The sequence below is a fragment of the Prinia subflava genome, chromosome 7 (genome assembly GCF_021018805.1).
Source record: "Prinia subflava isolate CZ2003 ecotype Zambia chromosome 7, Cam_Psub_1.2, whole genome shotgun sequence".
NCBI lineage: Eukaryota > Metazoa > Chordata > Aves > Passeriformes > Cisticolidae > Prinia > Prinia subflava.
In genome coordinates, this window is record NC_086253.1 from 3,922,997 (window position 1) to 3,935,143 (window position 12,147).

Below are 12,147 nucleotides of genomic sequence, written 5' to 3' on the forward strand. Positions count from 1 at the left end.
AACAAATCCTTAACAAACTTTAAGCTGAAAAATAACATCATGAATCTCATCTCATTACCTTTTCTCTAATGTGCTTCCTTTGTAGCTTATCACTTCGTGGATGTGCACATCCAAACATTATAAATCAAATTTCATACCTGCATAAAACACTGAAATAAATGGCTTTATGCTGGCATAAAAAATCCAGTGATGAACTGGGCTCTGATCCTGCTTATTTTGTTCTCCTGGGAAATAAGAAAGAAAGACAAAAGACAAGTAAAACATCAGGAAGATCAAATGTGAGACAACATAAATGGCCTGAAATTGATTCCTTTTACTCTGGTGACATTTCATTAACTTCAGGGAAGTTTTGGAGGGTTTTTATAGAGAGGCAAGTGAGAAGAGAATGGGCAGAGAGGAAAGAAAGAATTTTCTTCCAGACCCCAATAGCCTGATTTGCTGAACTGTGATTTTATATAGGGAAGAGCAATACACTACTTTCAACTCTCCAAAATAACCTTGTCTCTTATCTCTTTATTCACGTGTGATTTTGAAGTTCATTTATATCAAGACTTTCTGGGGAAAGTCCCAGCCATGCAGACACCCAGAAAAAAGGCTTGTGCAAAAAAATCCTAATCACAGCTCTGGTATTTTCAAGTGTAAGTTCTTTTAACCTTTTTTACTAGTCACAATAAGAGGCTATGACTATATGGTTATTCAGAAATGTCCCAGGAAGATGGGTCATCTAAGGAAAACCAAATATATTGTGTTTTCTATCTGATGGTGAGTATTTCTTAGTTACTCCAACCAGAATAAATGTGCAAACACACAGCCACTGGCAAGTGGAGCTTTTTAATTAAGCAGTGAACAGTAGTCTGTACTGGGAATATCCTCTGTTCCACATATTCAGTGGGGGGAAATGAGCACTAAAACACTGCCTGACTCAAAAACCAGGCTATAACCAGAACTGGGCCAAAAGTTCCTGCTTTTTTTATCATTGTACAGTTTAGTACTTCTCTTGATTTAAGCGAAACGTTCAAATTTTGGGGTGGGCCACAGCTTGCAGATTCTGCTCCATCTAAAAGTAGATGTCTGTGAGAGTCTGGAGGCAGTTGCTGCAAACCAGGGATCTGGAGCCACTCCAAACACAGCAGCAGAGCTGTGCCATCTCCTCAAGTTCAGCTAGTGTGGAGAAAACCACACATCCTCTGGCCTCATGGCTGCAAGCCACACTGAGTGTCCTAGAGCGTCCCAATTGACACCGGGTGGGTTTGGAACACAAACTGAATTCACAGACTCCATGGCAGCCATAAAGAACTGGAAAAAATAACATTATAAAGAACTGGTGAGCAGACACCTCCTCCAAATAGCTCTTAGGGCTCTGTTAAGATCACAGCCAGGGCAGATCTAATCAGTGTCATAATTACAGAAGCAAATTCAGGTTCAGTCTGATGGACCCCACTTTTGCTGCACAAATCAAGGTCATGGCAGTCAAGAGAGCCACTCTGCTGTAGGAAATGTAAAATTACTCTGTGACTGTAGAAGAGCTGATAACAAAACAGGAATAAATGTCCCAGACAAGCTGTGGCTGCCCCTGGATCCCTGGAAGTGTCCAAGGCCAGACTGGAAGGGGCTTGGAGCAACCTGGGATAGATGAAGGTGTCCCTGCCCAGGGCACAGGGTTGGAATTGGATGATCTTTAAAGTCAACCCAAACCATCCTGTTATTGATAAATGATTTTATCACTTTGCCTAGAAAATAAATAATAAAATATCTTATAACTCAGGCTGTGCACTGAATTCAAGGACTTGCCTGATTTCAATACTTGCATACAGCTGGTGCTCTTGTTCTTTGAAATCTGTCAGTTTTATTTTCTATTTTAAAATATGTTTTAAAAACTTCATGACAGTCAGGCAGTGCCAGTATGAAAGCAAGTTTTATAGCCAACTAAAATCCATGAAAATCTGTGTTCCTTATAGAGAGATTAATGCAGCTGCTGGTGCAAACAGCAGTGCCCCAAGGTGTGCTTATATTATTTTGTGAATGATACCTGCTGTGAAGGGTGGTTGAGCACAAAGCTGCCAGATGCTCTCTGTGACTTGCATATCTGTAAGGTTATTTGTGTGTTCTGATGACTGAGGTGTAAATGATGAAATTAAGAAACAAAGAAAAGAATTCTTTACCAGGCCTGGGTTTTATCTCATGACTGCAATGATACAGCGTTTGATGGACTTTTAATGGAAGTAAGTTAAATTCAGAAAAAATGTGAGTCTTGATTCCACCTGTTTTCAGCTGCTGCTGATGCAGTTGTCTCCCCCAAGCTTTTAAGGGTTGCAATGGTGAAGCAAATGTGCTTCTGTGTATTTATTGATGTCACACATAACTTCATCCAGGACAGTTCCTGATGGGTTTGGTTTGTCAGAGCAGTGCCAAGTGGAAAGGACAAAATTCTTCTTAGTCTTTATAAAAATGCAAATGTGAAGTTATCCATCATTGTGGTGTTATCTAGACACCTCAACAAACTCTTCATCCCTTGTGCTGTTCTCCTGTCAGACTGAGGAGGAACTCCTGGAGGTCTTCTGGGCTAAATTCACAGTCAAAAAGATTGAGGTGAAAGAAAACATGGAGATGGAGATGTCCACAGCAAATGTTCCTGAGAGATGGGGAATGTGCCCATCAGTCACCCAGAGACAGATCGGAATTTACTCCTGGAATCTGGAGATGATCCAAGGATTTGTGTTCTATTAAATAAAAAAGGGATGCACCAATCACATGAAGAGCTTTGTTTTACTTGATGATTTTGGATCTCTCAAACAAATCATGTGTCAGCACAGCTGAATGAAGTGTCAGAGACCTCGGAGCAATGAATGCTAGTCATGCAGATTGAGTGCTGGAAATTTAAGGAGCTACAAGGATCTAAGAGTTCTACAGTTGAGAAAATCAAGCTTTCTGTGCAATGGTGTGACTGTGATTCCTGATGTACAAAGCAGAGATTAATTCATTAAAAATGGAAGTTAGCAGCAGCTTTCCTGTGACATCTGTGAGCCCAGTGTTGGAATACTGTGTACTCAGTGAGAATGCTCAGTGATTTTAGAAGGATATTAAAAAGATGAAAAAATGAGCAGACAGCAGGCACAAATAAAGGCTTTTGAAGACCTAAGAAATGCCAGAGAGTGATAAATATTTGGATTTTCACAAGGAGATTGAGAACAGACTTCATTAGAGTACATAAATACTCTCTCTGAAGAAAATGCCAAGTGCTAAAGGACCTTTAAACATGCATAATTGTTGAAATTTAGAAATGGATTGATATAAGTTCAAAACAAAGCACAAATCTTTAACATGGAAAATAATTACAGTGAACTAAAAAACCTGTGACAACTTCTCAGTCTCCTGAAATCCTCAGAGTCATTCAAGAGTATGAATAAAAAGTGATTGCTGTCTGTCAGAAGATAATTTGATGACATTAAGTGGTCTGTGATAAATCAGAATCTGACTGGGCCATCTAAAACCTTGAAACCTTTAAAACTGTGAAAAAAAGTTCACGTAGGCTCTTCAAGAATACCAAGAAGCAGAGGAATCAGGGAGTGTGAACAAGGAATTTCTCTTTTGCTGAGGGAGATGGGTGATGTAGGAATGCAGAGATTGGCAGCACAACCAAAGCTCAAGGCAGGCTGAAACAAAAATGTGGATCTCTGAGAATAAAAAAGGAGCTTGGAACTCAATTCCAAAGCCAAGATGCTGCTTCGTGGGTGCTAGAAAATGTTGTTGAAGGCTCAAACACGTTCTATGGCCAAGGCTATTGACCCTTTGTTTTCTTTGCTCATATCACTTCTGGCAATCTCAATTTGTCTTTCTTTCAGGAGCGAAGATAGACCAGAGAATCCAGAGTAGATGGTCTTTTGGGACTTGGATGGCATTTATTGATCTTTGCGTCATGCATCTGTAACAATACCAGAGGGAAGGATAAAATTTCCATGTCCAAACACACTGATCTATTAATGTATGTATAAAAAAGTACTCTCCCAAAGGATGAAGTTCAAAAAGAAAACGAATTAAAGATATTAAGCATGGAAATTATATTAAATAGGGCATTGAAAAATATATTAGGAAACTGATATCTGAAGCTTTCCTGGGAGAGCTTGTTTATCAAATTTCAAACCCAGTTTCTGGATCAGATAGTTATGGGCAGGTTCAACGAGGCTCAAATGTTTTTGCATTGTTTGAATCACTAGACCTTCACACCTTCTCAGATTCACTGATGTCATTAATCACATTTAGTGATAAGCAAAGATGAAAAGATACAGCCCTCTCATTCTTGCTGTATTCAGATTCGGATTCAGATTAATATTTTGATAATTTATCCACATTTCTATAGTTTATAGGTATTTATATATGAATTGTAAAAGCATAGTGAGATGTTAAGCAGTCTATCAAAAGCACAGGCACCTCTTAGGCAAATATTTGGCAAGAGCTACAAAATATTTTATGCTTGCAATTAACTTTGGGGTCGTTTTCCATAAGAGCAGAGCTCTGGTTTGTCAAAGCATCCAGTATCATTAAACTTTATTTGTTACATTTACAGAATCTGAAGCTAGAATGCACTGCTCATAGAATTTATCCAGTGAGGTCTGTATTAATCCCTAAAATCTTCTGGTTAAACCTACTAATATCACTTAAAAAGCCCTCTAATCTTGAAGACTTTAGCTCATGGAACTGATCATGTTCTTGGATAAACTTTTGAAATGCTAAATTAACCTTCTTCTTAAACTGTGTGACTCATTTCTTATGTAAATTTGTCTGTCTTTGGACCCCAGAGATAACGTTTTGTTTGTTCAGTGGTTTCTTTTGTCAGTATAGACATTTCCCCTTCATCCATATGGTGCATGTCCATAAAACGTGAGCAGACTGAGATCCCTTGGCTTCCCTGTAGGATATTTATGAGTAGATGATAATCTTACATTTGACAGGGAAATTGCAAGGCTTGGGTCTTGTCTTCGGGGAAACTTATTTGGTTTTTTATATAGTTGCTTCAGCAGTAATGCTGTTCACCATGGCAGCCAAGGTAATGATGATTTCTGATGATGCTTAGATTTTGCATTAAAAAGTCCTTGTTTCCTAAGCTTTCCTGTACAGTTGATGGCATTTCTTATCAATCATAAAGGGAAAAGAGAGAAAAGAGCTCCATTTTCAGGCTTTAGCCATTCTTTTCTCTTGTCAGAACATTTGAGAGTAAAGTTGTCTGAAGCAGATACTACTTTAAATATGATACCATATTAAAATGCCACCTAAATTTCTAATTAATCATGGTTATATACTTTTTTTTTTTTTTTTTTTTTTTTTTTTTTTTTTTTTTTTTTTTTTTTTTGGGATTCATCCCAAACTACCAGTAAAGAAATCAGAACCTAAGAATGTTGTGCCTTTAGTCAATAAAACTTAATATGTATGGAATAGGCTTTGGATACAAGAAGCTGAAGCTTTATTTTCTTAATATTCTTAGCACTTTTTTAGCAAACACATTCTTAATTTTTAAGTAAACTGTTCAAAGTTAGTGGCCCTCTGTGATTTATGCGCTTTACACGTTTGCAGGGTTAGGGATAAATATAGTTTTGAACTTGTGTTTTGTTTGTAAAAACAGGTACAGCTGGAGAACACTGAAATTGTGAGGAACTTTGGTGATTGTTTCACTACATGGCTTTAATTATACAAAGTCAACAAACAAACAAAACAAAAAAGACAAAAATATTTAAAAAAAAATCAAGGAAGTATCAAACATTGCAGAAGAAAGGTTTATGATTAAGTTTGTGGATTCTCCAAGTTAAAGAAACCAAAAGGTGAATAAGTCAAAAGGGGAAACCTTGAGTTTGTTTTATTTTTGATCCTGGAAATTATATTTTTTTCTAGATGTCCTTGTTCTTTTAACTGCAACAAATGACTCCGCTTGCAGTATGAATAGCTGTTATCCCAAATTATCAAAAACTACCTGCATGGGGATGGAAGTTTCACAAGAATAGGAAGTATCAAAAATTTCTGCTGTGTAGGCCTTTTAGTCTCAATTGATTGTTTTTTATTATTTTTACTCATAAACTAGGTAATAATTCATCCAGTACCTATTTGCATACAGAAATAATATTCCAGTAATTCCTAACTGCAAGATATATTTAATTCCGGGGTTAAAAATCAAGCTTGTGAATGACTTTATGTAAATGTAGAATGAATTTGCATTGTTAAATTGATTCCTTTCCCACCAAAACAGAAAGAAGTAACAAAACAGAAGAAATAAAAATGAACAATAGCTTATACTCCCCTTAATGGCTTTTAACAAATTGCAGGGTTGTGCCATTTTTTCATGGAAGGATTATTTTTCTTTTGTTAATTCAAGATTTTAGTCTTAAATATGTTTCCCCAGCTTGTCTCTTTTATGTTTTTGCCAATAGAATAATCAACTGTGCAGAGCTGTGGCCCAGCAGGCCAAGGAAAATTATCTGGGGCTTTAAAGGCCTCATGTAAAAAATTATTTTTCTTCCCAATGGGAGGGGATTTGAAAGGGCCAATTGAATCTGGAAAATGATCACAGGACTGGTGAGCAACAGAAGCACTCCCAGTTTTGCAAATTTAATGAAATAATCACCCACAGTTACAGACTGTAAAATGTAGGTATCCTCATGTCATTTTTACCACTGCTTCACCATGTTCCTGAGTTCCATACATAGACAGTTATTTTAGTATATTGGGCATTTTTACATTTTTATGGTGAAATGTTAAAACTTGAGGTGTTATGGTCAATAGATTCTGTTGAAATGTCCAAAACCAGTCTGGTAAACAAGCTTAACAGGTAAATTTAAAATTGTGGTTTTCAAATGTCACTCACATTTATTTCTATGACCCTCAGATGTTTATTCCCAAAGTTCCTCCTAAATAAAGTAATATATTATTTTTGTTGTTATTGTCATTGTTGCTATTAACTTTGTTTCTATTTCTTTGCACCTCAGCAAATGTTTAGCATCACCTAAGAGACACCGGCCTGTGAAATAAGATGTAAATAACCACCACTAATTACAACTTGAAGGTGATTTTTATATGAAATTAATAAACCATTTTTGATCAATGTCTTATAGATCCAAATCTCCTAGAGACAGACTGAATGAAGGCAGAACACCTCCCTTGAGCAGGTCAAATGCCCAGTGATGAGGAAAAACTTGCACTTTTCCAGACTCTGCATCCTTTTCACAGACAAATCCTTCAGAACTCTCAGTCTGGAAGCTCCAACCAGAATTTACCTCCCTCAGAAGAAACACATATTACTCATTTTTAATTCATTATCCCTCATTTCAGCTATAAGCTTTTCACTGCTTCACTGTGGTTAGATTACTTCTTTTTTCTTTCTAATATCTCACTTCCCCAGCCATTCACCCACTGCCAGTTTCATTTCTCTGTAATGCCATAGATGAGCTGTTTTCATCTCCAGTGCTCTTAAGAACATTAGTTTGCAAAAGGCTCCTTGCAAGATGGAATTAGACAGACAAAAAAGAAGTCAGAAGCACTTGCAGGAAAAAGAGATTACACTAGATGTCTTCATCCTGACACTTAAATAGAGCGTGGCACTCTTAAAATATTAGTAGAACACGGGACATCAAGAAAATAGTAAAATATTTGTGTTCTATTAACAAAAAAAGAGAGATGCGTAGATGTATAAAGGGATATTCAAAGCCAGGAATGACAGGGTGGGTTAGGAAAAAAAAAAAAAGACCTGGTAAGGCAGTAATACTATCATGTGGAGAAAACAGAATTGTACTTTATAACAGATGAAAGCTTCTGTCCATGGCATGAAAGACATAAAAAAGAAAAGCAATAAATTCTGCATAATCCAAACTCATTGTTCACTGCTCATTCCCTGGCACCAGCCAAAGGATAAACATCAGTGCTATGTATGTAGAGGCTGCTTTCATAAATATTTAAAAAGTACTACACTGAGTCAGTGCAGTAAATAATACCATATATTAAAATAGATGGAATATGTGAATTAAGGTCACTTGCTGGCACAAAGAATAGAGGCATCAATCTGAGCCTGCTCAACCCTGGGATCAGCAGATTCAGTTTTTTTCCCACTCAAAGAAACATTAACTGAAATGTGTAAAGAGAAAGCAGCTCAAGCCTGTGACCCTCTCAAGTGCTGCTTCTGGTTCAAGAAGAGCTTACGGGGGCAAGGAAGAAAAAAAAAGTGAAATAAAAAGTCCTCCCCAGGATAAGCAGTTCCACATTCGGTTCTCATCTGTTTCCTGTTGTGTTTAGGGAATATTAAAACCCTCTTTGTCTCTGTGACGTGAATTTCTGATCATATATATATAAGTAAATCAAGGGTAATGTATTGTTTGTCATTCGTGGCACTCAACCTGAGTGCAGCCAATTTCAATGTTTTTCGTGTAAATATGCACAGATTGTACATGGGGAAATCGACTACAGGTAGGGTTAAATTGTCCTTTTATTTTTGTGGCATTTCTTTAGTATTGGCCAGTATCTCAGTGCAAAATTAGAGAGAATGTAAGAAAGAATAAACATTAAAATAAATATTTTATTTGTTACACATGAATTTTCTTCCACGTGTAACTTCACAGGCTGCAAATCAAATTGTTGCTTGCTGAGATTATTCAAATGCTCAACAGGAAGAGAGGGAGAGGGTCTTCAGTGAAGAGAATTTCACCAGTCAATCATTCTTTGAGGAAGAAATCCAACTTTTTGAAGTGATTCTGCTAGAATGATATCCACATTCCTTAATTTTAACTACTGCAGATGTTGTTTACCATATCTCTACCTCCCGAGCTCATCCTACAAAAAATACTGTCTTGGAAACAAGAATTACATCCCCTAAGGTTTGTGTATCATCATCCCCAGTACTAAATGTCACTTGCTATTTTTGGTGCCATGGAACAGTAACCCCACAAAAAGCCTGTATCCCTTACCACAGCCCCTTCACTGATGATGAAATATCTTCCACAGAGTTAACAATTCTTCTGTTGCTGTAGCTAAGGAGTGATGGAAAAAACCCAAAACCAAAAACATGGGCAGTTGTTCTCATGACTACAATGAGGAAAATGTATAAGGAAAACAAAAATTGGGTTAGTAAAAGGATATTGCATTTATGAACAGATATCTAACAGATATTCCACATCTGCCAATCTATTTTTCTTCTTACCAGGGCTATCCCTGTACCAAACTCACAACAATTTGTAAATGTGTGAATGCATTTCTTTTAGAAAATTACTGATTTGAGAATGTCAGGGGATGAAACATTCACTGTCCACCCAAGTATAATTTTAATTTTAATTTTAATTCATCCTTACAATTTTAATTTCATTCATCCTTAAAATGTTTCCCCTATTTCTGTTCTGAATATTTCTCCCTCCAGCTTCCAGCCAGAGTGTCTCATTATACTTTTGTCTGATAGATCAAAGGGGTCTCTTCCCTCAGAAATCTTTTTATGTTAATACTGATCATCCATAATTCTATAAGTTGAATTTTGATGTTATTGAAGCTGATTTGAGTTTTCATAACATTTTTTTTTTTTTTACTTTTGCACTTAATGAATACAGGAATGTTAAGTTTCAATGCCTGACATATTTCATATTGCTTTATTGTATTCTCTGCACCTGTTTGACAACCTGAATACTACTGATAGTTTGGGGGGATTTCTAAATGTCCTTGTCAGTAAATTTGTTTTTCTAAAATGTTTTCCAAAACCAGCAAGACACTGGAAAATCTTTTTATTGCCATAGCCAATGACCTTGTCATGGGATCATGTTCAAAACCCTCCTTTTTCTGCCTGAAGTGATATTATACTTTTAGAAAGGGATGTACTTCAGAAAAAAAAAAAAAAGTCAGTCTTGAGACTGGGTGTATAATAGGACACGGAAAATAGTTTAGAGTTAAATCACATTATGAAATTTAGCTAGTCAGTACAATTTTAATTTTGAAGAAACTGCTTTAAGGCAACCTCAGGCTGACCCACTTTCTCGCTGTCATTCCCTCAATAAAAATTGATAACACCTCCTCGCCCTTGCAGAATTTCCATATTGGCGGAGGAGATTTAACTCCCCGCGTGATGAATGGCCGGGGCAGTGCTCTCTCCAAGATGCAGCCCCTGCCAGCCCAGGAGTGATGGTCCTGGGGAGGGAAGCAAACCGTGACACCACCGCAGCTGCTGCTGCCTCCCGCCACATCGATGGGACAGCACCGCGCAACCAACGGGGCTCCTGAGCCTGTCGCGGTGCCTTTAGAGAACTCAGTCTCTCTGCCTGCCCAGGCTGGCTCAGGCACCAACTGCAGGCTAAAAGGTACAGCCAGGTGAGTCACGCAAGCTGGATGAGCCCTGTGAGTTCTTGTCTCCTGAGAGGCTGTGTGAGACAGTGGAGAAGCGCTGACAATGACGGAGGGAAATGAAGGGAGGAGCCAGTCCAGTAAACTGACAGAAGATTTATTTGGGGGTCACAGGGGACCTCCTTACCACCTGCCAGATCCTCAGACTGTGCCTCCTAGGCGCTTGTGACCTGTCATTTTATACAGCAGTGACGTGGGGCATGGTAAGGAGGTTACAACCAATGGGCTTCAACCAAAGAGGTGGTACAAACATGGGGTGACATTACAGAAACCAATCAGTAAACTTGGGGAGGAGATTTACATAGACTTGACAGATAACTGACGGTTACATAACTAGGGAGCTTTCAGGACCATACCAACTGGGAAGAACAATGGGGTACAGAGAACAAACCATTCTACAAACAGAATTCTATAAAATTTATGTAAACTTAAATCCACACTGCTACATGACCCCATCACCTTCACTGGCGCAGATCTCTCGGGTTCTTATCCCCAAGATTCGAATGCTAAAATGTCTTTTGCTCTCTGAAACTCTTCGCATCAGAAGCAGAGTCAGGAGTTGCCATCTCAGGTTTTCCAAGGTTGCTTATTCTTTCTTATCTCACAGTTCTTTCTGTGCTCTGCCAAGGTTCCTGCTGCGACAGAGAACTCGTGGTGACTCCCCCCTGGTCGGGCAGTCTCAGCCTTTTTGTACCATTCCTCCAGCCCAGCCATGGTCCATAACGTGTTCTCTATTTACAACTAATTGCCAATACCTATCACCTATGCTAACCATGTCATCTCTACTCTAAACCAATCCCTTGTGACCCAGCACTGTAGAAGATGGAGGGCAGGAACAAGAAGGAAGAAGAACAGGTCTACGCTCTGATTCCTCCATCTTGGCTCTTCAGTCTCCATTCTAAAAAAACCCCAAATTCTACTTTTCACCCTGTGATAAACTAACTACTACTCATTTCACACTCTTGAGACTTGTAATTCCTCCTGGGCTCTGTGCTAAGGTTTCCAGCCCCCCTGTACAGATTCCAAACCCCACTGTACAGGCTCCAAACCTCCTGCTCAGGTCCCAGACCCCTTTGACAGGGTCCCTGACCCTCCAGGGCAACCAGAGGGATGGCCTGTACTCCAACACAGATCATTTGTATAAACAAGTTATTTAGGTGCTTTAATGTACTTTGTGGTTGATTAATGGGTCTTCCCTTCACCTTTTGCACATCAGATGCTGGAGAGTGAGAAGGGAGAGAAGCGAGGCGCAGGCCTGGGGTGGAGCAGCGTGCTGGAAATTTCAATTCTGTGCAGAGCTCTTCTGCAGATCTTCAGTTCTAAATTGGGCAAGGGACATACTGGCGAAGGCTTCACCTTAAGAAAGTGTCATGCATGAATATGCCTGTAGGTGCTACAGAAATACTCCAGAAATGCCAATTTCATGGCAGACTTTTTGTGTGTGATAGTGTGAGACTTGTGCCAAGCAGCACAGCAACCTAATTTTTAAACCAGCTCAGCTGGTGTTTGCTCTTCTGACTGGAGATATCTGTTCTCCTAGCAAACCATGAAATAGTTTTCATCGTGCTTTAGGTAATTTTTCTCTTTTCTTCATCTTATTTTGGATTTTGAGAACATTGGAGAAAACAGAGCAGTTCCTGTTACAGCCAGAGCTGATATGGAATGTTGTGCTGTGTGTATTCATAAGCAAACGAGGATTTGCAATAAAGGCAATGTTTTATTGAAGCAGTGATTTAAACTAATGTTTTCCAAAATAGCAAAGTGTTCTGTGCCCATCTGTCTGACTTGTAAGGA